Below are 23238 nucleotides of genomic sequence, written 5' to 3'. Positions count from 1 at the left end.
CCTATTTTATGTTTTTTTTAAAAGATTTTATTTATTTATTTGAGAGAGAGAGAGTGAGCGAGAAAGAGAGCACAGGAGCGGGGCAGAGAGAAGGGAGAAACAGACTTCCTGCTGAGCAGGGAGCCTGAGGGCTGAGCTCGAGCCCAGGATCTGGGGATCATGACCTGAGCCAGAGGCAAATGCTTAACCAACTGAGCCACTCAGGCACCCCCTATTTTATGTTTTTTGGTGCTATAGTAAAGGAGAACTTTTTCTCCTATTAAATTTTCTAACCAGTTATTGTCAATATATAGCAGAACTATTAATTTTTACATATAAGTTTTGTAACAAATGCTGAGTTCTTTTAGGTTTCTAGTAGTTTTAAGTATACTAAATATATAACCATGCCACTGTTTTACTCCAGGACAAAAAAGAATGTGTGACAGAGCTGGGATTCAAATTTACATCTCCTGAGTCCAAGTTCAATGCCATTTTTATCATGCTGTAAATTGCATTTATGAGTATATGGAATAGGCTGCTTATTGCCTGGTATGGTCTAAGAGACAGGGAACCTGGGCCCCTCTTTAAAAATATCTTCTTTTCCTTATTGCTTGTCATGGGTGCTAAAATGTTTCAACCCTAAATAATCACTCCCATGGGCCTTGAAAGAAGTTTAACCCTCAAAAAAAATCTTGTTGAAGTTCACATACTACAAGAAATAATATTGTAAGGCATCTTTCTTCAAGGTGGGTCATTCCTTGCTCAGCTATAAACTCATGAAGGGAAGAATCACTGCTCTCACGTAAGTAGACTTCAGTGCACCAAATAGGTTCTCCAAATGTATTTGTTCAATTGAAATGAACTGAAATACATAGAAAACTAATCCATAAGATGTTATTGGGATTATCTGAAAAAATGTCCATAATCAAATCCACTTGAGCAACACCAGGTAAAACAATGTTTACACACTGTCAATTTATTGTGGAATTCTCAAAGGATTTATAAATTTGTAGGTATCTATTGCAATTCTCAGAGCAGGAGCTAGATTTTTAAAGTTTTCAAACTTAACTTTTCACGGAGCCTTTTCATTTTCCTTAGAGCATTTTACAACTTTGAGTGTGTTGTTGAAAGGGATCATGAGTCAACAGATATCAACAGTAATAAGCTAACAGCAAAGATCAAAGGTCTGTGGGGTGTGGCAGAGGGTGGCAACCTGCACGAAAGAGGAGGTAATGGAAGGAGAAACAGGGAGGCTCTAAAGATAAACTTTGCCTGCTCTTCAAATTTTGCTCAATTCTCACTTCTGAATCCATAACATAATCTTGATGACCAGAGAATATAGATATGCGGTTATGAATCTGGCACCAGCTCCCAAATGCTGTGACCACCTTCTCCCTTAGTAACATCTGGATACCAGTAATGGAACTCCAAGTCTCTCTACAGATGAGGTCAATGAGGTCAATTGCTTCTGCTGCTGGAAATCCCAGGCGTGAGTTGGCTGGCCACATGTAGCCACTGTACAGGATCAAGTGGAACATACTTCCCTGTGATACTCTTACCTTGCCTTTATAAATCTAACTCCCATATTTCTCCTTTATCCTGATGCCCCCATCGATTTTACCTGTTTTTTGTTTTTTGTTTTTTTTTTCTGTAAGTATTTTTGCAAGCTCTTTAGATTCTTTATTAGCTTCACAGGGGCATAAATAAATAACATTGCCACACATTTTAGGAGGCACTGGGGCCCAGTCCCTACCCTTACAAAGCTCCTAATTCATCGGGAGACCAACATCTAAGCAGATAATTATAACACATTGTGTGTGTGTGGTTCTATATTGGGGCATGCACAAGGTGTAAAATGAGTGTCTATATCATCTAGGGAAATCTAGGATGCTTCACTCAGAGATGATTCAGGAGTTCATCTAATTTCAAATGCTAAGTAACTCTACAACCATTTCTCTCTGGATGGGAAATGCATCCTGGAACTTTTTCAGTCAAAAGAATCTCCCCAATTAAATGATTTTCCTTGAGATAAAACTGAAATATTGCAAAATGGCAAGGAGGAATCTTACTAAGTTTGAGGTGACAGAGGGAAATCAATCTGGAATTAAAATGTATCTCAGATATTCTTACTCACTCATGCAGTGATCTTACACACACAACTTAATAACTATTTACACATATGTAAGCTTATTAAGTGCTTTAATATACACCAGGTTTAGCAAATTACAGCCTGTGGGCCAAATCCAGCCCAGCACTTGTGTGTCCAGGAGCTAAGAGTGATTTTTAACATTTTTAAATGTTTGGAGAAAAAGAAATCAAAAGAAGAATAGAATTTTTTGAAATATGAAATCTATATAAAATACAGATTTTGTTGTTCATACATAAAGGTTTGTTGTTGCTGTGTTTTTACACAGACACACTCATTAGTGTATGCATCGTCTATGGCTGCTTTTGCCCTACAACACTGGAGTTGAGTTGTTGCAGTAGAAACCATAATGACCCACAGAACCTAAAATAGTTACTCTCCAGCCCATACTGGAAAAAACTTACTGATCCCCTGAGATACTCCATTGTTCGATCTGCACACAAACTATAAAGGAGTTAGGCCAGTGGTCATTCCATTGGAACAGATGAAGAAAGGCTGAAGAGCTTAAGATCAGATCGCTTGTGAGTACTTGTTGTAGACAATTATATGCAGATTTCCTGACTTCCAATGGATCTCTTTCCATTAAAGTAAACATACATTTTGGCCATTTTGCTTTAATTGTTGCTATGACTGTTTGAAATTGGGTCTGGTATTGTTTTGTTTGTTTGGGTAGGGTAAAATTTCTGGTTTCTTCTGCTGAGGAAGTTAAATTCTGGTTTAAAAGTACGCAAGGAATCTGAAGGGAGGTCAGCTTGACTCTGAAACCCACACTCAGAATTTGCTGCCCAGCAAGCTATCGCCTATTGATGCTGTAAGCTCTGGACAGAGGTAACAGGAGAATAATAAACACTAAATAAGAGAAAATGTTGAATTCCAACCAGGGTGCAGGTGTACTAAGCATTGCCCACCTTCTTGCTTTATTCTCTTGCTTCTGTTAAGAAAATAGGATTGAATACCTTGGTTGGCATTTTTTTAATCTCTGGATAAAAACTATCTAAATAAAGATTTTTATGTGGGTTGCAGTTCACATCTTCCCCCACATTTTCAAACATTCCTTCTCCCCTTGGAAAGCTGCTCAGCAGAGTGCCACTGTGGGGAGGTGAAAGGCTCTACGGAGGAGACGGGGAGGATGGGACATTATTGAGAAAAAAAATAAAATTTCTGTGCAAAAATAAACTGAGCTGTCTGAGACTATTGGCATTATGATTTTTTTTTATCACCAATGAGATAAAGGTCTCTAGAAGATTTTTCTGGGTTTCAACTATTATAAGAGCCAAGAAAAACTAAAATAAACCAAACTGTAGGCAAGTCTGCCAGGTAACTTTATAAAGCTGTAAAAACAACAAAGCTATATATTTTTGCCTTTCCCCTCATTTCTCAAATGGTTCTCTTATTATATATATATATATATATATGTATATATATATATATATATATATGGATTCTGAAGGATTTTTCGTTTGATAAATCCTCTAGGACACTCTGCATATATTTTCATAGATGCTATTTTTTTTTTAATAAAATCAAATTCTTCCACCTTTTTGTTTAATTCTTGGTAGATTTTTTTGTTGTTACTTTGCAGTATTTTACATAGTTGTTCTGTTCCTGAAAAGAAGACTAAGAAGGGAGAAGGTGGAGAAGGGGAAGAAGAAAAAAAAAAAAGAAGAAGAAGAAGGGGGGGGCAGGTTGCTCTCAAATTATACAAAAGAAAAGAGAGTGAAGCTAAATAAATACTGTATAATATTTTCAGGGTTTTCTTAAGACAAAAGCTACAAATTTAACTTAGCTTACCATTTTATCACCAAATGTCCAAATTTATTCATGTACAGTAAACAACATGAGGTCACTTGCTTTCTTTTCAGCTGAGAAAAACCACCTCCTGAATTAATCAAGGCTTAGCCCATAACAACAGATATAAATCATTTAACATTTCCTGCTTGAAGTATGTTCATTATGTACTTGCTGATCTGTTTCAAGGCTGTTGCTATGCATAAAACTATTGACTATATAAAGCAACAAGCAAGGAGGAAATGCCACGTGCTGAAAGTGAAAGAAATGATCTTCCAATTGTTTTCAGTTACATGTCTATTGACATGGCTTTCCGAACTGAAGTGTTACACTATGTCATTAATAATCATAGTAACTCATATCAGTGTGGTGCATTCTGGTTCCCAACCTACCTCCACTTGTATGCCTTCATTTGATCCTCATAGAAAGCCTGTAAAATGAGAAGGCACCTTATTTCCATTCTATAGTGAAAAACTAAGACTCCCTCAGGGAGGAAAAATGGCTTGCTGAGGTTTGCATAGGTAGAAAGTTGCTGGACAAAAAAAAAAAAAGAGAGACAGAGAGCTCAGGACTTCGAATCCAGAATACTTTCTACTATACTACTAACTTAGCAAACATTCAACATTTAACATATGTGATATCACAGAATGAGCAGAAATAAGAATAGTATAAATAGGATAGAATAAAAATAGTTTTACAGAAAAAATAAGGCAACTCTTCCAAATCATACAGCTGATAGTAGTGCTACTTACCTCTTAGGCTTGATGTGAGAATTAATTAATCTAATGTATGTACACCATTTAGAACTGAGCCTCGCACAAAGGAAAAACCCAGTAAAAATGGAAGCTAGCTAGTATGGTGGTAGCTATCATGGCATGGCTCACCTTATATTGAAAATAAATTTTATTGCCTTAAATTGCTCTCTCAAATAGGTAATACATGAATAAGGCACAGAATTCTAATAGGGCAAATGAAAAATCCTAAAGATACCACCAAAAAAAAACCTGCTAGAACTGATAAATGAATTTAGTAAGGTCTCAGGACACAAAATCAATGTACAGAAATCTGTTGCATCCTATACACTAATAATGAAGCAGCAGGAAGTGGAATTAAGAAAACAATCTCATTTACAATTGCACCAAAAACAATAAAATATCTAGAAATAAACCTAACCAAAAGAGACAAAAGACCTGTACTCTGAAAACTATAAAACATTGATGAAAGAAATTCAAGATGACACAAAGAAATGGAAAGACATTCCATGCTCATGAGTTGGAAGAACAAATATTGCTAAAATGTCTATATTACCCAAAGCAATCTACACATTTAATGCAATCCCTATCAAAATACCAACAGCATTTTTCACAGAACTAGAATGAGAAATCTTAAAATTTGTATGAACCACAAAAGACCCTGAATAGACAAAGTAATCTTGAAAGAGAAAATCAAAGCTGGGGGTTATCACAATTCCAGATTTCAAGTTATATTACAAAGCAATAATAATTAAAACAGTATGGTACTGGCATGAAAAAAGACACATAGATCAATGAAATAGAACAGAAAACCCAGAAATAAACCCACAATTATATGGTCCGTTGCTCCTCAACAAAGGAGGAATGAATATGAAACAGGAAAAAGATAGTCTCTTCAACAAACAATGTCGGGAAAACTGGACAAGCACATGAAAAGAATGAAACTGGACCACTTTCTTTCACTACAAAAAATAAACCCAAAATGGATTAAAGACCTAAATGTGAGACCTGAAACCATAAAAATCCTTGAAGAGAGCACAGGCAGTAATCTTTCTGACATCAGCTATAGCAACATTTTTCTAATGTTGTCTCCTGAGGCAAAGGAAATAAAAGCAAAAATAAACTACTGGGACTTCATCAAAAAATAAAAAGCTTCTGCTACATGCACCTTGATATTTACTACAGCATTACTTACAGTAACCAAACAATGGAAGTAGCTCAAGTGACCATCTATAGATGTATGGATAAAGAAGATGTGAGAGATATATATACAATGGAATATTATTCAGGCTTAAAAAATAACAAAGTCTTGCCATTTGCAACAACATGGATAGAGCTAAAGAATATAATGTTAAGTGAAATAAGTTAGTCAGAGAAAGACAAATACCATATGATCTCACTTATATGTGAAATTCAAAAACAAACCAAATAAGGAAAGGAAATGAAAGAGAGAGAGAGAAAGACAAACCAAGAAATAGGCTCTTAACTATAGAGAACAAACTGATGGTTACCAGAGGAGAGATGAGGGATGTAGGGGATGGGGTACACTTATGTACTTAAAGAGTACACTTATCATGATGAAAAATAAAATAAAATGATTTTAAAAAGAAAGAACATGTTCTAAATTGGGCAGAAACCCCAACAGGTGTCTAATACAGGCCCCTAACATACATCCTAAGTTGAGATGCAAGATTAAGACATTTACAGGCATTTATTAAGCTTCAGTAGAGAGCTAGGCCTGCATACATAAATAGGGTAGTCCTGTAGGCCCCAGCTCATGCTAGAGTCATCTCAAGAAAGCACATATATTTAGAATAGTGGGATAAAGATGAAATCCTGGAGGAAAAGTAACGAAAAGAAGCTGAGTATAGGTGTGAGAGACTATGAAACATATCAAGAGATATCAGTTAATGTGATAATAAAAACCAGAGAGAGAAAATTATGAAAATTATGATGGAAAATGTCAAGTATCATATATGGTTTGAAATGCAGCTGGTGGGTACCGTATGGACCAAAAAGTACTTCCTAGTATTTATTAATTTGAAGACTCTGTGCTACTTTTCAAGAACAGTTTCAATAAGAGAGTACTAAAATCAGTTTACAGGGGATTGAGGACTGAAGGGAAAATAAGAAAGTGGAGGTGCACGGAAGGCTACACTATACCAGCCTTCTCTATCCAGGCTTGGCTTCTGTATACACCCAGGTCTTCTTTAAATATAAAGAACGAAAGTTTTAAGTACTTGGAATAAAGAAAAGGATAATGGAAGATAAATGTTTTGGTTCAAGTAAACTATTCAGAAAATTTCTCCTCTATTGAATTTGTGTTGTACTGGATGTTTTGAAGTTTTATTGGTTTGTGGCTATAGAGACCCAAGGACACCCTTAGCCTAGACAGGTGATGCCTGTACCCATTGATCCCAAAGAGGTAAGTGTGGCTTAGTGTCTCTGATTCAATGCTAGAAGACAATTTCAAAATCAGACTGCCTTTGATATAAAATGGTGAATTTGAATATATTTTAATATTTAGATTCCACACATTTAAATTCATCAACAAATTATGCTTGCTCTTTAGATAATACATGAACCAGGTCCAAAGGACAAATGTTCTGTGTGTACTGTCTCTGGTGCACATGATGATTCTGCCAAGTTGATTCGATATGCAAGTCATTGAGAAATCATGTTAATTCAATCAAGAAGAATCAGGGTAGTGACAAAGGAAATAAAGAAACAAGAAGGAACTATATACCAGGCATTTTATTCCTATTAGCTCTTCATCAGCAACCTACAAGGGTTTTCATTTTGTGATTGAGAAAAAAAAATAAGGCTTAATGTGGTAGTAGTTCACTCAGGAGTCCAAACATACTACGTAGCAGAACCAGGATATAAACCCACAGCTTCTGACATTCAGATGAGCATATTTTCTATTATACCACTCTGCCTTTTAGAGTGAACACTTCAAAGAAAATAAGCAGAATGTCAAAGGGGCTTTTGATAAATTACTTAAGTTCCTGTTCTACTTTTTAAAAACTAAGAATTTATTTTTAGAGGAAAGCTCTGAAGTAATCTGACCAAAAGGCATCTGTATGGAAGTAAAATACTGAATTCTTTAAAAAAGAAACTGGCCTATGCCATAATGAGGTCATCTATAAATTTAGGTCCTTGTTTATGAGTGTGATATCAAAGTAGATTTATCATTTCTTCTAGAAAAGAAACTTGAGGTTCTACTCACTCCCTGAATAACAAATTATATATGGTAAATAAAGGTTTGGTGAAAGATTTGCAAGGTCAAAAATTTCAAGGTTATTTAACTACCTGAAAAAAAGACCTTGTGCAGATTATTTGGGAACACTGTAGTTGTGTGTGTGTGTGTGTGTGTGTGTGTGTGTGTGTGTCTTACTTGTAGTCTGGTTCTAAAATAAGAGGGAGAAAAAAATAATTATGATACATTACCATTTTTGTATGATATATGTTGATGACATTTCATTAAACGTATATTTTTTACACAAACAAAAACAAAGAAAACATTTCCCATGCATCAAGATCTCTTCTGATAGCCACTCAGATCATTTTGCTCATCAACTTGGTATTTTTCTTAGCTTAAAGGTATCATGTATATGTTTACAATTCTCTGGAGTTGGAAATTGTAGCTTTTATCTATGATACTAATGGATAAGAAGAAATAACATTCTAAGAGTGGCATGCAGACTAATAATATCTAATTATCACTAGAGTTGCCATATCTACAAATTTATGTAGGAGTACCATCACAGAGAACAGGCTTAATTCCAAGGATCATGTAATTTCCCATTTCCAAAATAATTTACAAACCACACCTCAAGTAAAAAGAAAAAAAGAAGGCAAAAAAAGTCCTGTATAACTTAAGGTAAGCAAACTGTTATAACAAGTAGATCTCATATAAAGTGGTTGCTGATGGAAGGTCGATTATTGTGGTGTGGGGTTCTTTCCAATGCAGTCTTTTAGAGACACAGGCTGATGGAAGTACTATTATTCAATGCATAGTTCCAACGCCACCCTATGTGTCAACATCTAGATGGTGAAAGGGAAAAGCTCATGGAAGATCACACATGGGAAATTTTAATTGGCCAGAACTGGGAGTGGCCTACAGGAGTATGTTGATTCTTTTTAGGATGCACACTCACTACCTCTCATTGCCTCCAGGGTCAGCATTGCACACTTGGAAAAATTCAAGGCCTAAAGGAGTGGCAGAATTTTCCCAATTGATGTAAACAGAATTCTGGAGAGCATGTATGGGACTAGATTCTAAGTAGTTTAGAACAAGATGGTCAAGTCATAACAATGTGGTCAAGTCATAAGATGACATCAAGCTAATTTACTAACATGAGAGCACATTCTCAGGATTCAGAATTTAATATGTTGACTCATGCATGTTGAAATGCCATGTACTTTCTTCTACTAGATTGATTAACTGAAGCCAGAACTCAATGGTGTCCTGCAGCAAGTGATAGAGAAATGTTGGCAATGCTGGAATTTCCCTTGCATATTTTGGATAAAAGGAGTCTAAAAGACTCAGAAAGATGAAAATTAACCTATTATGTGTCAACTGTTGAGCCATCTTAAACACATACCCTAGGATATGGACTCAGGATATTCCTCTCATCAACACATTAAGAAATTGTAAGTATGGACACTAGTATCTTTGAAAAACTCTGTGTTAATTGTAAGCCAGAAATGGTATTGGGGGATGCCTCAAAGAAATTAGGCTCTTGGATTTGAATAGGAATATTGGGATCCTGAGCTGGTAGAGTCAAAGTGGTGATCACTTAATGTTCAGATAAGGTGGATGAAATTATAATAAACCTCAGGGGTAGAGTAGCAGTCAAGGTGTTTTGAACACAAAGATCTATGATAATAACAATATTTCTTCATGTAGCAGGGATTTCAGTAGGCCTTCATTATCTTATCTCAGGGTTATGTCACTATGCCTGCTTAATGTTATATATTATCCAGATGTCCCTTCATCATCTTAAATCTCCCAGAATATCATGGTCATCCATTATATTGACAATTTTATGCTACCTGGACATGTTGGGCAGAAAATAGTAAGCACTCCTAAATTCCTGATGAAACATATGCCCAACAGAATATGAGAAATAAGGGCAAGAGTTCAATGGCCTATACATTAGTGAAATATCTAGTTCTAGTGGTTTGTGGGCACATCCAGATATGCCTTCTAATGGGAGAGATAAGTTTTAAGTTGTTCTTTCTCACATATCCCACCTCAAGGAAAGAAGCACACTGCTTGGACTCTTTGGATATAGGAGGCCACATTTAACACATTTGGATGTTCTTTTCAAACCACTTACTAGGTGATCCATAAGACTGCCACTTTGGGTGGGGCTTGGATTAAAAAAAAAAACAAAAGGCTTTCCAGCAGGTTGTGGATATGTTATAAAACTGCCCTTCCACTTGGATCTTATGAGCAACAGACACAGTGGTATCAGAAGTATCTATGGTAGAAGAGATCCTGAATGGAACCTCTAACAATACCCAATAGAATAATCACAGCACAAGTATCTACAACTTGAGGGTAAGGCCAGGCCTACTTCTAACTACTATTATCCACTTAAAAGGTAACACCTAGAGGAGAGAGGGGAAGATGGTGGCAGAATAGGAGAACCCCAGGCCTGTCTTGTTCCATGAATACAACTAGATTAACTATCAAATCATTCTCAATACCCAGAAATAGGTCTGAAGACTGGCAGAACAAAATCTACAACAAAAGGTAGAGACAAGACCATATTGAAAAAGGTAGGAGTGTGCTAATAGAGCTTCAGTGAGAAACGGATCATGGCTGCAGTGATGGAGAGAGAGTCACTGTCATGGAGAAGGGTGAGAAACAGACTAGCACACAGGGCAGTGCACAGGGAAAAGGAATCTGTGTAGCAATTGGCTTGGAAAGTGAGAGGGCCTAAATTTCATGAGTTCTTAAAACCAGTGGGGCTTAAAGCCTGGAGTTTTAAAGTCAGTGTGCTTGGTTCTGGGAAAGCCCAAAGGACATTGGGGCTGCTCTTGGGAGAAAAGGCAGGGCAAAGAGCCTGGGGACATTCAGTATGTAAACAGCAATCTGAAGAGCATCTGGGGCACACAGTGGGGAGGTTAGTTGCTCATCTTGGAGTGTGTCCCAGAGAGGCAGCATTCATACCCCTCCAGGAACAAAGGAACTGGCAGACACCATTTCCCTCCCTTGCCCCTCAGCATAAACACAGAGCAACATGCAGGAACCAGTGCAGTGCAGACACTCACTACCTAACTTGCTTACACCAAACCTCCTCCCGCACCCCCGCCCCACCCATGCTCCAAGACACTCTTCCCACTCACACTTGCTTCAGTCCCAGCAAGCACATCAGGCCCCTCCCCCAGAAGACCTGCCAGGAGACTCAGGAGTTTTGTGAGGCCTCAGTTCTGGTGGCTGCAGCAATAGGCTTCATTTCACAAGCAGACCAGAGCACACCTAGTTAAAAAGTGTCACCAAAAAAAAAAAAAAAAAAAAAGTGTCACATTCGGGCTGAGGACCAAACACTGCCTAGAGCAGGCAAAGAGAGCCTCTGCAGACAACTGACCTAAATAATAAAGTGGTGAGGACACAACAGCAGAGCATACTCAGCACACACTGGAGACACTCCCTGAAGCACCAGGCCCTGGAGAACAGGGGCACTACAGTGCAGGGCACCACATGACCTTTTCTTCATAAAGCCATTACCCTCAAAAACAGGAGATGTAGCTGACTTTCCTAACACAGAGAAATAGGTTCAGAGCCTTAGACAAAATGAGAAGCCAGAGGAAATTTTCCCAAATGAAAGAACAGGACAAGGCCACAACCAGAGAACTAAGAGAAACAGATATAAGTAACATGCCTGATGGAGAATTTAAAGCAATGATCATATGGATACTCACTGGACTTGGAAAGAGTGGAGGACATCAGTGACACCACTGACACAACGAACATAAGGAATAAGATAGCACAGATAAAGGGCTCAAGAAATGAAATGAGAAACATGTTTGATAGGATGAACAGATAATGACCTAGAAGACAGATTAATGGAAAGTAATCAAGCTGAACAGAAGAGAAAGAGAGAAAAAAAAAAAAAGAAAGAAATAGAAAATTTGAACAGACTAATTAGCAGCAAAGAAATTGAGTCAGTAATCAAAAAACTCCCAACAAACAAAAGTCCAGGACCAAATGGCTTCACAGTCAAATTCTACCAAACTTTTAATGAAGAGTTAATACCTATTCTTTTCAAACTATTCCAAAAAATAGAAAAGAAAGGAAAACTTCCAAATTCATTCTATGAGTCCAACATTTCCCTGATACTGAGACCAGATAAAAACAACACATAACAAGAGAGCTACAGGCCAATATCTCTGATGAACATAGATAAAAATCCTCAACAAAATATTAGCAGTTCAAATCCAACAGTACATTTAAAAAAATCATGCACCATGCTCAAGTGGGATTTATACCTGGGGTGCAAGGATAGTTCAATATTCACAAATCAATCAACATGATGCATCTTTCAATAAGAGAAAGGATAAGAACTATATGATCATTTCAATAGACACAGAAAAAGCATCTGACAATGTACGATATCTATTCATGATAAAACCCTCAACTAAGTAGGTTTAGAGGGAATATACTTCAATATAATAAAGGCCATATATGAAAAACCCACAGCTAATATCATCCTCAATGAGGAAAAACTGAGAGTCTTTCCTGTAAGGTCAGGAACAAGACAAGGATGTCAACTCTTACCACTTTTTCCCATAGGTTCATCCAATTAAAGAGTAAAAGAAAGTTGTAGTCAGAATATTTACTCTGCCTTCTCACTTTTTACTTGACATTGGTTAGGCTCTGGCTGCATTCCTGAAGGACAGAACTTATACTAGGCAGCCTTCTTCTGTGGCTAGATCTACCATCCAGTTCTGGTAGCTTTTCCTTTGATGCTCAACTTCCTGCTGCTGCCAGTCCCAGAGTGCTTTACCATCCCCTGTACATTTCCCTTAATCCTGCCCTACCTTCATAAATGCTATTTTTATTAAAATTCTTTAATTATTCCCTTTCAGTATGACATGTTTCCTATGAAGACCCTGAGGAAATAGTCACACTCAAAGTAAGACTTAAAGGACACGAAGAATTCAGCCAAGTAAAAGGACAAAAGAGAAGTGTTTCAAGCAGAGAAAACAGCAAGTATAAAGGCTGCAAGAGATGAGTTTGTGCTTTTTGCAACAGGAAGAAGGCTAGTGTGGTTGGACAGAGTCAGGGATGCATCTGAAACTCTGGGAAACATCAACATTTGAAAGATGAACTGAGAAACTTGAGCCTGTGTTTGAGAATAAGAAAAAATAATCCTAAAGACAGCAGAAAAAGAAAGTGTCATAATAGCAGAGGAAGGTGTGTATCAACAAGATGGATGTACTCAACAGGCCAACTGCCTCAGAAGGATCCTTAGGATAGGAAAACACACAACCTACTGATTTTGACATTATGAAGATGATGGGAAATCTTAACATTAAAAGCGATCTTGGTAGAGTAGTTGGGAGAAAAATTCAGGATACTGTAGATTGAGGAGTGACATGAGCAATAAGAAAGTAGAAATAATATGAGCAGAATTCTTTCTCACAAAGCTTGGTTGTAAATGGAAGTAGATATGGATATGGATATAGCAAAAAGCACAAAAAGGGGATGTTCTAGAGAAAGTTTCTTTGTTTTTGGGGGGTTTTGTGTGTGTTTTTAGGTAGAACAAACTCAAGTGTGTTTATTGCCTCCAGGAAAAGAAGCAGTAGCAGCAGAAGAGAGGTTAAGCTATGGATATGAAAACTCAGGAGTAAATTATGGAGTTTTCCAAATTAAAAGGAAAAGATGAGATAAAGACCAGAGACAGAGGGATTCTCTTTGACAGGAGCAGGATATCTATTCTACTGAGACAGGTAAGAAGAAAGTACAGGAGCATATATAAAAGATTGAGTCATAGTAATCTTTTGAAAGAGCAAGGAAAGTGGCATAATGGGAGGTTTCTACAACATGTTTATTCCACAAAGTTTATTTATTTATTTAGTTTGAAGATTTATGTATTTATTTTTAGAGAGAGAGAAAGAGAGTGAGCAGAGGGAGGGGCAGAGGGAGAGGGAGAAAATCCCCACTGAGCACAGAGCTAGATGTGGAGCTCAATCTCACAACCCTGAGATCATGACCTGAGCTGAAATCAGGAGTCCCATGCTTAACCGACTGACCTACCCAGGCACCCCTATACCACAAAATTTATTAAGTTTTTCCTATATCTAAGTTTTTCCCAGTGCCAAAATACATGAATGATCATAAGTAGACAAATGCCTTGATCTCGTGAAATTTACATCCTAGTGGGAGAAGGCAGATAATAAACAAACAAATAAATAATAAAATGGGTAGAGATAAGAGCTAAGAAGAAAAGTAAAGCACGGTAATAAAACAGAGAGTAATGACAAGAGGGTTTTTGGAAGATGATACTGATTTAGGTAGGTTAGAAAAAAAAAAAAGGCCTCTCCCATGAGTTGACATTTGAGAAGAGACCTGAGTGAAGTTTGGGAACAAGAATACAAATAACAAGGAGATGAGTTTCCCACTCCTAAGATACAGCAATAACAAAGACCCTGAAATGGGAATGTTCTTTGAGAGTTTAGAAACAGGGACTGGGCTCAGGTGGAGCAGAGTAAGTGTGGGGACAGGGCTAGAAATTATCAAAGATGTTGGAGGAGTGAGCAGGAGTTGTTCATGTAGGCTTTTGAGAAGAGACTTCAAAAATAGCTGTTATGGGAAGTGAAATAGCAAGTTGACTTGGGACATTAAAACATTGACAAACAGCACCAAAAGTCCAGCCAAGGTTACAGACTAGAGATTTTTAATGATGCCAAACTAGTACATTGTTTAAGAGCAGAAAATACTTAGATTAACCCAAACCTAGAGCTCTCTATTGTGTTATAACAGAAAAAAAAAAAAAAAAGAAGGCAAGAGATTTGAGAATAGTGTCAAGTGAGTAATTTAAGCAATGGGCCATTGGGCATGTAAGCAAGAGAATAAAGTTAAAAGAGATCACATAGTTTGGGGAAAAATGATATTGGATAGTTGAAGAGGAAGTGTATAGGGAAGAGAAAAATGAGAAAGCCTGATCTGTGGTCAGAGACAGATATTGAATATTAAGAACTAGGCAATGTATAAAGATACCATATGATCCAGCAATTGCACTCTGAGTTAGATATCCAAGAGAAATGAAAATATGCACCTATAGAAACTATACATAAATATTTAGAGCAGCAGTATTAATAATAGCCAAAGGGGGAAACAACTCAAATGTCTGTCAGTGGGTAAGTGAATAAACAAAATGTGGTATATCTATATGATGGGATAATATTTGGCCATAAAAAGAGTGAAGCATTGATACATGTTACAGCATGTATAAACCTTGAAAACATTCTGCTAAGAGAATGATACCATTCATAGGAAAGTCCAGAATAGGGAAATTTATAGAGACAAGGTAGGTTTGTGGTTTTGGGGGGCTGTGGGGTGGGGGAATGGTATGTATAGTATGATAGCTAAAGAACATGGGGCTACTTCTTAAGATAATGAAAATGTTCTAAAGTTGACTGTGGTGATGGTTACATATCCTGTGAATATACCAAAAGTGATTTGTACACTTTAAATGGGTAAATTTTATGTTTATGTGAATTATATCTCAAGGATGGGTCCATCATGAAGACATGGAAGTGGGCTTCTAAAGTAGGATGAAAATGGAAATCAAGGAACTCGAAAACTAAAATACTGAATGACGTCTACATGGATATTGACAGAGGATGATGATGGAATCAGAAGTAGAGATACATATGGAGTCAGGTCCCAAAGTCCTTAGTGAATGCAGGTGAGTCACTAGGATATCAACAGATATGAGCGATAAGCAGAAAGGGTGATGGTTAACTATATTTCATTGAATTATAATTGGTTCTTGTTGTTTATATCTTTGTTAAAATTTTTTTAAAAAGCATATGTTTTGGATAGGTCAATAAAAGAAATAAGAATGCCTAGTGCCCTACATAGGACTGAGAGTGTGATAACAAACAGCCTCCACTTGAGAGAGCTGCAAGGTCTCAAATGTCCCCTGGTTCAATTAATGCAAAGATAAACCTAAGGCATTTTGTGAAGACATTCATGCTGTTTTGGGGGGATTTTTTCCGTTTATTTCCCTAATGTTTTTCTCTCCTTCTTTTGTTCTTGAACAACAACAACAAAAGTTCCAACAGCTATAAAGAATTGAGCACAGAGGAAAATAATGGAATGATGATTTGGAATGGAGAAGGAGAGAAAACACTGAACTTAATAGAGAAGACAAAAAACTGCAGTAATTTGTATTTTTAATGGTGCCAAAGGATGACATGATGAGAGGAATGAAGAGATTCACTGGTTTTTCAATACCTTGAAGTTGCAATAGCTTGGAATGAACAGACTAGATAGCATTTCATGTCTGCAGAATGAGCCAGAGCTATGTTTCAGCAACAGGCTTGTACCTGGACAGACTTCTGGTTAGGGAACAAAATGTGCCATATACTGGGCCATTCACTGGGACATGAACATAAATAAAACACAGTTCTGTATTTAAATAATCCTTTGGTTATTACAACAAAATAAATGTGGAATAGTCACAGCCTGAATTAATATAATAAACAGTACTGGAGAAATCTGGAAGATCTTTTCAAAAAATTTTTATAAGTTCTACTTTATATTCAATGAAATGCACAGATCTTAAGTGTGTACTTTGTTCAGTTTGACAAATGAGTACACTTATGGAATCCACACCCTTATCAAGTCAGAATATTCCCATCACCTTGGAAAATTCTCTCACACCTCTTTCCAGTAAGTCCTCTGTCTCATTCCCCAGAAGCAACCCCACTCATCTGATTTCTCTTACCTTAGATTACTTTGGCTTATTCTAAACTTCTTATAAATGAAATAATAAATTATATACTACTTTTGTTTCTGGCATCTTTTACTCAACATAATATTTTTGAGAGTTATCCATGTTTTTGTGTGTACCAGTAGTTCATTTCTTTTTATTGTTCCATTGAATGAATACATCACAGTTTATTTAATCATTGTTCTCCTGTTGATGGATACCTGGGTTTTTCCCACTTAGGGGCTACTACAAATAAAGTAGCTCTAACATTCTAGAGCAAGGCTTTTGTGGATAGATGTTTCCAGTCTTAGATAAATACCTAGGAGTGCAGTTGCTGAGTCCTAGTGTACATATACATGTTTAACTTTTTGATGCCAAACTATTTTCCAAAGTGGGTGTACCATTTTAGAATCCCACCAGCTATGTATGAGTGTTCCAAATGTTCCACATCCTCTAAAACATTTGGCATCAACAATTTTATTTCAATTTGTGTTTTAATTTGTATTTCTCTGAGAATTAATGATGTTGAACACTTTTAAATGTGCTTATTAGTCATTCATGTGTCATTTTTGTGATGTGTTTGGCTCAAGTATTTTGTCCATTTTTTATACAATTATATGCCTTATTATTGAGTTGTAGGAATTCTTAATATGTAAGCCCTTTGTCAAATGTATTTGCTATAAATATTTTCTCCCAGCCTGTTATCTATTTATTTTCTTAACAGTGTCTTTTGATTATAATAAAGTCCACTTTATGGTTTCTTTATACTAACAGATCTTAGCCTACTCAAAGTTCATGAAAATATTTTCCTGTGTTTTATTCTAGAAGCTGTATAACTTTAGCTTTTATTTATAGATCTATGATCCATTTCAAATTAGCTTCTGAGTATGGAGTGAGGTAGAAGTTGAAGTGCTTTTTTTATTTGGATATCACTTTTTTTGAGCACCATTTGTGAAAAGATTTCCCACTTCTCACTGAATCCCTTTGATGCCTTTGTTGAAAATTATTTGATCACATATATGTAAATCTGTTTCTAGATTCTATATTTTAATCTATTCATCTATTATTTTACTAATACTATACTATCTTTACTACTGTAGCTTTAAAACATATCTTGAAGTCAGGTACCTCTAACTTTGTTAAAAGATTTTTTTTTTTGCTATTCTAGGTCTTTTGTATTTTTAAATACATTTTAAAATCAGCTCGTCTGTATTATTTAAAAGCCCACAGGGAATTTAGGTAATTTGTGATTATACTGAATACACACATACACACACACATAAATTTAGGGGAGAATAAACATCTTAACAATATTGAGTCTTCCAATAAATAAATACAGTATTTCTTTCTATTTACTTGGGTCTTTTAACATTTCTCTCAGCACTGTTTTATAGTTTTCAGTGAGGCAATATTATGCACCTTGTATAAAATTAATCCTTTAATATTTTGTGGTTTCAGTGTTATTGTAAATGGTATTTAAATATTTTAAATTTCCAATTATTCATTGTCTAAGATATTTGAAAGGAGGAGTTGGTGGGGCTGAGAAGTGTTGTGTCCAGGAGTCGAGAGTGGGAGGCAACTGGACACAGAGGATCAAATATAGGCCTGCACACCCTGGGGATCATAGAAATCTGCTGTTCAATTCCGGAAGAATCTGGCTTAGGAGAAAATTTTTTTTTCTTTTTAAAATTACTTCCCTTCATCTGTTTTGGTGTGGTATAGATTCTTAGCAATAGCTTTGGATCCTTTTATAATAATTGACAGGAGCAATTTCTTCTGTAGAAAATAACGATTGAACTTAAAAATTTTACAAAACAACATTTCAAAATTGAGAAAATATTCAGACGTGATTCAACTAAGAATGGTTTTTGTATGTCAGACCGAACTGACTTGCTTGCTTCATAAACCCACAACGTAAGGCTGGTTACCTGCGTTAAATATATTCGTAATGCTCAGAGGGTTAGCCTAAGGACAGAAAATTATCAGCAAGCAGACTTTGACAGATGCCATGCCCTATTCTGAATGTGTGTTTGTGCTCTCTATCACCTAATACTCCCAGTGATTTAGTGCATCCTACAGAAGAAATTTTTATTTGAAAAGTAAGCACCATCCTCACTATAAACAACTGGAGCTGCATTAAATGCTTTGGCAGGCAGAAATAAGCATAGAGATTTTATGTTCCTGAGTGTGATGAGTAATTTTTGCTAAATATAAATTGCTATGTTAAATCAATATGCTGAGTTTCCAAGTATGGAGAACATGTATCCTATTAATTGATCATGAGATTATACATTTTCCCAGAAAATTCTGTTATCTTTTTTGAGAACTCTGCTCCCTACAGTTTGAATGACCTTTCACCATGTCCGTTTTCTTTGGACAATGATGTAAGACAGCAATTTATTCTACTCTCTAAATATGGGTAAAAAAAAAGCAGGGAATACAGGGTTAACAGATAAGCTCTAGGACACACAAAAAAGGGTTTATAATAAGGCAAATAGATTTAGAGGAGGGATAAAAAAAGATGTGAAAATTCAAAAGGATGAGGAAAGCAAGGTAAGATATTTTCTGAGTGAAATGAAATTTGCAGATTGTAAAATTCCACCAAGCATGGCTATGGTGGTTGAGCAAAGATCTTTATAAAGCACATGGTTATGTTATAATCCACACTCTCCTTTCTCTGCTGAATTAGTCCTGACTCTGGCTGAACAAAAGGATCACATCAGAACTTTTTTTTTTAAGATTTTATTTATTTATTTTGAGAGAGAGAGCACGCGAATGGGGGGAGGGCAGAGGGAGAAGGAGAGAGAATCTCAAGCAGACTCCACGCTGAGCGCGGAGCCAGACATGGGGCTTGATCTCAGGACCTTGAGATCATGACCTGAGTGGAAATCAAGAGTCAGACGCTTAACCGACTGAGCCACCCAGGTGCCCCTCACATCAGAAGCTTTTTAAAAATTCAGTCTAGAAAGGAGGGTCCTAGTACTCAGTGTATTTTTAAAAGGCCCACCAATTAAATGAATGCTATTTAAAGTTGTTAAGAATCATAGATGTAAAACTATTGTCATTAGTTATAGAGGTAACCACTGGAAAAACTAAATACTGAAACAGTCAGAAGTGAATTCTTCTAGTGTATGATTCTACAGGTAAAAGTAGTGTAGGACAAGTGACTTAATTTTTCAATTTCTAGCCCTCTATACAGTTTGGTTTTTATAAACATGTGCACATGATATATTTTAAAATAATTTTTAAAACCCAGTAAAATGAAAAATAAAGTTCACCAGGTGACTGTGAAGAAGAGGGAGACTTGGAAAGACTGTTCTAAGATGCAGTTTTAGAGGAGTGAATGAGTCAAAATTAGCAAACTCACTGCTAATTCCTAAGTATACTCTCCCTCAACGTTGATAATGACCAGTATGCATATACCAATTGTTTAAATATTTAAATATTTTAAGTATTTTCCTGCCAATTGATAATATATCCTCCCCCTGACATCTACGACCCTCTGAACCTACCCACTTCCAAAAACTAAAAAGTTAATGCCATACTGAGTATAGCAATGGGTCTCCAGGACACTGCCCAAGACCTCTGGCTGATGTTTATTTGGACTGGTCTGTGTCTTTGGATGCTCAAAAATATGACTGATATCCTTGCTTTCCTCTTATCCCTGCAAGCTGCAAGCATATACTCAACAGTATATGGTAAGTCGAACTGAATTTTTCATCCCTTAAAAAACATGCAGGGCTTGATCCCAGGGTCCTGGGATCATGATCCAAGCCAAAGGCAGACACTTAACCGACTGTCCCTGCTCAGTGGGGAGTCTGCTTCTCCCTCTCCCTCTGCTCTTGTGCTCTCTCTCTCGCTCACTCTCTCTGTTAAATAAATAAATAAAATCTTTTTTAAAAATTAAAAAAAACCACATCAGGCAGTCTCCATACATTTAAAGCCAAAGGTTACACAGTTTTACATTCTGGAGGTACACAACCAAAGGAAGGAATAAATGAACACATTAATGAATTATTTAATGAACAATATGAAAAAACTTTCTGAGCTGGGAAAGCCACATTTTCCCTGAAATATTTGCATCCAAAAGTACAACAAAAAGCAAGACAATGGTGGAGACAGTTGTCTTAACTGTGTTGATAAAAGACTGAACCCTTTTTGTCTGTGAAGCACATTGCCAGGGGTCTATATAACAAATTGCTACTGTTTAGATCTTCAGAGCCCTGCCAAGGAGAGCTTCAGCAGTCTTCTACAATGCACAGCTAGAGTGACTGCCAAATAGTCAGACAGAGTGTCTCACGGGGATTTAGACATATATGCAGGCCCCAGCCCATCCCGCCAACTTGACTCTCTAACCCCACTCTATTGATCATGACTGAGAGCCGTGATTTTTATAGGCTTTTATTTGGCCTTATAAAGTTAAGTTATAGAAAGACTAGCAGGCTCACGCCAACCCTGAAATGTTTTCCTTTTTAGTCACAAGGCAATTCCCAAAAAGATTTTATTCAGGAAGTTGAAGATACTTTGGAATAATAGCTATTACCTTGTAGCTAGTAACTAGTATTAGTTACTACCTAGTTATTTTGGAAGAATTCCTGTAGTCCAATATAGCATTAACGGCTCTAGAGTGTATCAGGTAACTAACTGTGAGCAGTTCTATCTCAATTTCTTTGTCCACTAATGTTCATTTGCCATACCTTGTTGCTGTAAATTATATGTTTGTGAGGTTTCCCCAACTAAGCCGCTAGCCCCTTAAGAGCTAAGAAAATGTATATATATATTTATTATATATATATATTTATACCCATTGCAACTAGTATTGGTGTCTGGTATATAGCAGTTGCTCAACTAAAGTTTCTGGAATGGAATGGAATGAGATGAAATGGAAATGAAAGGGAAGGGAGAGAAAGGAATGATGTCTAGAAAATTATTCAAATTTAGAAAATTATAATTAACTTTTTGCCTCTTGATTCTCTTAATGGGGTAATATCTGTCATCTCTTTTTTAACATTTCATTTTTTATTTATATATTATATATATTTATTTATTTATTTTGAGAGAAAGAGAAAGTGTGTGCACATGGGGGGTGGAGAGGGGGAGAGGGAGAGGGAGAATATTAAGCAGCCCTGACATGGGGCTCATCTCACAACCCTGAGATCAAAGCCTGAGCCGAAATCGAGTCAGATGCTTAACCGACTGAGCCACCTAGGAGCCCCTGGGGAAATATCTGTCATCTCTATCTCATAGACAAAACATAATTTTATAGGAGCATCTTTTGAAAAACACCTAGAATCTTTTAGATAAAAATATTTGGTAGGCAGAATGGCCTCCCAAAGATGTCCATGCCTTCATCCCTGGAATTTGTGAATAAATTACATGGCAAAAGGACTTCGCAGATGTGATTAAAGTTACAGGCATATGATAACGTTACAGACTATCTTTTTTGGCTGAATCTAATCACATGAGCCCTTAAAAGCAAAGAACTTTATTTGGCTGAAATCAGAGAGATTCCAAGTGTCAGAGGGACTAGACTGACCATTGCTGAAAAGGGCTATATGGAAAACATAGTGAAGGAATGCAGGCAGCCTCTAGGAGCAAAAATCAGCCCCTATCTGTCAGTTACACACACACAAAAAAAAACCCAAAAAACAAAAAACAGGAATCTCAGCCCTACAAACATAAAGAACCAAATTAGGCCAATAACTTGAATGAGCTTAGAAGTGGTTTCTTCCACAGAGCCTTCAGTAAGAAACACAGCCCTGTTGCAAACTTGATTTTAGCTCAGTGAGACGTGTCAGACACGTGACACAAAAAGCTACGAGATAACGAAAGGTCTTGTTGTAAGCTGTTCAAGTTTTGGCAATTTGTTATAACAGAAATAGAAAATTGAAATAATGCAGTAACTGTATAATTCTCATTTCTAAATAATTCAGGACTTAAAAATTTAATTGCTCTTAATTTCACATACTTAGTGAAATAAGTGGATTGCCATATTTTGGCCTCCTGCTTTATTAAAAAATATATGATTTATCAGTACATTCATTCATTCGATAAATATTTGAGAGTCTGTATGTCAGGTATGAGGAATGGTCTGTGAATTATGACATCAACACAGGTTATACCAATGACTTTACGTGGACAATTGGAAGCGATTAGATTACATAGTACTCAGTTTGTCTATGAAAAAGGGAGGTGTTACCAACACTAACTCTATGTGTAAGCTAGGACTAGCCATTTTCTCTCTCTGGATGTGGTTTTTACCTTGCTAAAGTGAAGGCATGGCAATAAATCAGTGTTTCCCAGTGTTCTACAGCATACTGGTACACCTGGCTATAGTAGGTAAGTATTGTGTTGGAGCTGGGGAAGAAGGGAAAAGGGTTCTATGCTCAGAAGAGGACTTTTATAGACTCCCACCACCTGTCCCACTTACCTACCAGTATCTGCCCACACAAACTTTACCTTCCTACCTGTTACCATAAAGGCACTCTGTGCTGATATCTAAAGTCAGAATCATACTTGTGCCTGTAGGAAAATGCTCTAGCAAGTCTCCCTTCTCCTACATCATCAGTTTTCATTCTCTTACGGATCACTGTCATAAGCATACAAACATACGACT

The 23238-nt window shown here is 36.6% G+C and overlaps 1 long non-coding RNA gene across 2 annotated transcripts; it reads left to right on the top strand.

Annotated features, from left to right (window-relative positions):
• Positions 1–6331: 6331 nt before the first annotated feature.
• Positions 6332–16703, top strand: LOC116639492. Of its 2 annotated transcripts, XR_004300856.1 has the most exons (4): positions 6332–9321; positions 12769–13632; positions 15416–15593; positions 15964–16703. It is a non-coding gene; the product is annotated as an uncharacterized LOC116639492 (long non-coding RNA). The 2 variants fall into 2 exon arrangements; XR_004300855.1 differs by having other exon boundaries at positions 15416–16703.
• The last annotated feature ends 6535 nt before the right edge of the window (positions 16704–23238 follow it).

This window comes from Phoca vitulina, unplaced genomic scaffold, assembly GCF_004348235.1.
Source record: "Phoca vitulina isolate PV1807 unplaced genomic scaffold, GSC_HSeal_1.0 scaffold18, whole genome shotgun sequence".
In the NCBI taxonomy this organism is placed as follows: Eukaryota; Metazoa; Chordata; class Mammalia; order Carnivora; family Phocidae; genus Phoca; species Phoca vitulina.
The sequence above is the reverse complement of the archived record's forward strand: the minus strand, read 5'-3'. Positions and strand labels throughout refer to the sequence as shown.